Below are 3623 nucleotides of genomic sequence, written 5' to 3'. Positions count from 1 at the left end.
GATGTGCATCCGAGGCTGCCTCCACCCTCATCCTACCCTCATCCTACCCCATATGACCCCCTATGTCTCTGTACCCTTGGCTGCAAAGTGAGACCCACTGGGAACCACCTCATTTGTGAAAATCCAATGAAATAACTGATTGCTGTACATGAAAGCATTCTGTAATCTATGAATGCATCTACTCATTCATTTAAAAATGTTTATTGTCAGGGTGCAGTGGCTCACGCCTGTAATCCCAGCACTTTGGGAGGCCGGGGCAGGTGAGTCACCTGAGGTTAGGAGTTCAAGACCAGCCTGGCCAACATGGTGAAACCCCATCTCTATTAATAATACAAAAATTAGCCAAGCGTGGTGGTGCATGCCTGTAATCCCAGCTACTCGGGAGGCTGAAGGAGGAGAATCGCTTGAACCCGAGAGTCGGAGGTTGCAGTGAGCCGAGATTGCACCATTGCATTCTAGCCTGGGTGACAAGAGCAAAACTCCATCTCTCTCTCTCTCTCTCTCTCTCTCTCTCCATATATATATATATATATTTAGCCCTAGTACATCAGCACTGTTCTGGGTACAAAGGTTACAGTCAGGAGTAAACCAGACTGAATCCTTGCCCTTAGAGAGATTGGCTTCTAGTAGGGAGGCAGGTGACGAGACGAATAAGTAAAATGTGTAGCACTTCAGTGGCAAAAAAATGTAAAGAGAAAACGTACATCAGGGAAGGAGAAATAAAAGGATAAGAGGACAGAAATTGGAGATGGTGAGTAGAGACCAGGTTCTCCAAGAGTTTAGCTGTGAAGGGAAGGAACTGAGTGGGTTGGAGTTGGCAGGCAGATGGGGTCATGGGAGGGGTTTACATTTACAAGGAGAAAGTATGGCATGTTTGGGTTTTGATGGGAATGAACCCATGAAGAAAGAAACCTCCTTGCAGGAGGAGGACGGGGAATTTTCTAGAACAGTGTCCTTTAGAGCAGGAAAGAGAAGATGGGATCTGGCACCAGGGATTGACCTTAGCTGGACACAGAGATGGTTTGTCCACAGTAAGAGGAGAGAAGATCATGAGGGCCAACAGGCAGGTGGGTGGGGCGCTTACGGACATTCTTGGGTTGCTTAAATTTTCTCCTTAAAGTAGGTACAAGGCCTTCAGTGTTGAGCGGAGATGGGGCAGAGGTGCTGGGGTTTGCAGGGACAGGAGAGTGGACATATGGCCAGCTGTGTGTGGTCCTGGTCCAGCATCCCAAGGCAGACCAGGCACTGTGGCTGTGTCTTCCTCCAGCCACATTTGGCTTCCAGAGTGCAGGCCAGGGTAGGTGGCAGAAAGGTAGATTTAAGAGGGGTGTGGTTTACCCAGAAAGCACAAAAAAGCAAAAGGGGCTGGGGTGTGGAGGAGGATGTGAGGCAGTGGTCATAATGACAGCCCAGGGAATTCAAGCCGGGTGAGGATGGAGTGGGGGACAGTGAGAAGATGGCAGGACCACGGGACAGAATCTCCTGATGGGTCAATGGATTGTTGGATTGGAAGAAACCAAGGCAGGGGGTGGTTGTTCAAATACCAGCTGTGGCTCTGGTTTGGGCAAATCTTCACTCAAGTATTTACTGGGCTTTTCTATGAGGCCAACATTCCCCTAAGCACAATCAGGTGAGGAGATCATGGATAGGTGGAGGGGTGGATGGATGGCAACCCCCTCTAGGCTCCTATGGTCCCTTTAGAAGAAAACACTTTGGGGTACTTTTCAAATCACTCACCTTCCTGGAGCTTCTGACAAATAGTGCTGCAGGGACTACTCACATGTTTACACACGGCAGGCCCTGTTCTAAGCCCTGTGCATAGATTGTCCTTTTTAATTCTAACAAGATAATAAGGGAGAATTAGTACCATTCTCCAGTCACATGGACATGGCTGGGGAGGTTAAGTAATTTGCTCCCAGCCACAGAGGGGGCCTCAGATCTGGACATGTGCCCAGGCAGTCTGACTCCAGTGCCAGGCTCTTAACCACTCCCCAGTACCCCTTCCACACATGGAACCCCCACCCTGCTTCGAGGCAGTGATCCTACCTCGTTTACAAACTATTCGTCTAGTCTATCCAATAAACCCATTTACTGGTAGAAAAACTGAGGCACAAAGAGGAGGAAGCCTTCCCAAAGGATGTTTTTTTTGCAGTGCATTGAGGCAAAACCCTGCATGACTTAGAGTCCCAAATCCGGGTTCAAATCCTAGCTTCACCTTTATTGGCTGAGAGACCTCCCCAGCGTATGGTAAATGCACCTGACAGCAATAATTTGTGCATCCCCTGAGAATGACCCTGTATGGAAGATGCACCTGAATGCAGTTCAGAGTTTGGGCTAAGGAATCGGGAATGCCCAACCCAGAGGCTCATTCCTCACCTATGAGGAACATCTGAGTCTCTGGCCTGTCCCGTGGGGATTGAGGCCCTTTGTTTTGGGTTGCATGAAGGTTGCCAGGTGGAGGTGGTTAGGGGGAGGGTGCTAAGTGAAAATGCTACAGAAGTGCATGCTTTTTGCAAGTGGTTGTAGTTCTCCTGTCCAGCCCACTGGTCCTGGACTCTCTCCTCTGTATGTAGCCCCCAATAAATCCCCATGTCTCATTCACTGGCTCTGGGTCTCTTCTTTGGCCTCTTAAACCTAATGCCATCCCCACTAGAGTCTATATGGATGTGGCCTGACACCAAATGACTCCAGCTTTCAGCTGAACTCGGCAACTTAACCAGGGAAGCCAGCCATCCGACCTCAGCCCATCCACTGCGCACACTGTGTGGTTTCCCTAAGGACGGAGCAGCCTTGCTTCTCAAGTGCTGGTCAGAACCCCCTTCCCACCTAGCACTGGGGATGTGAAGGATGCCAGCACACATCTTTGTGTTGCTGGCTTGTAACATCTCAACTGTGTTGCAGGGGCGAGGGCACCTTCCTGCCACTGTTATTTCTTTGCTCCCAACTCGCAAACCAGAACACAAACTCGCAAAGCTGCTCCCTTCTTTTCCTCCTTCCAGTAGGAAGCCTGCTAACACTTATAATTTGATCACCATTAGCACACCACTGTAGAGCATTGGGGTGGAATTTTTAAAGTGACTGTTCTGATTGCCATGGCTCAGCCCCCTGAATACTAAGAAAAACCCCAAAATACTAATAGTTATATGTTCCACTGAGAATATGAAAAAAGAAAAGGAAATGAAATTGTACTTTTAAAAAATCACTCAATGTTATTCTAAAAACACCTTCCATTTGAGATTTCATTTCAGTGTGAAGACATGGCTGCGGGGGCTCCAGGGGACAGCCTGGGCCTGGCCTGCAGGAGGAGGAGGCCGCAGCGGGAGGCTGTTTCCAGGTGCCGTGGGCTAAGAGCAGCCCAGCTGAGGCCTCTCTTGAGATAACAGACTTGGCTCTGAGCCATGCTTGATCAAATCAACACGCTTTTGTCAAGAGGCTTTGAAGCTCCAGGTTCTGGGGTTGAGAGCCGAGGGACCTTGGAGGAACATCCACTTTCTTCTGCACCCGGTGTGGCAGGAAAGGGAGCTGCCAGGGAAGGCAGCTCTTCAGGTAACCAGCTCCCTTCATAGGCCAGTGCTCTGCCGGCCTCAGCTGACGGGGATCCAGGGCAAGGAAGTGGAAGCCCT

Source organism: Hylobates moloch, unplaced genomic scaffold, assembly GCF_009828535.3.
Source record: "Hylobates moloch isolate HMO894 unplaced genomic scaffold, HMol_V3 SCAFFOLD_3, whole genome shotgun sequence".
Taxonomy (NCBI): domain Eukaryota; kingdom Metazoa; phylum Chordata; class Mammalia; order Primates; family Hylobatidae; genus Hylobates; species Hylobates moloch.
This window is presented reverse-complemented; position numbering follows the sequence as displayed.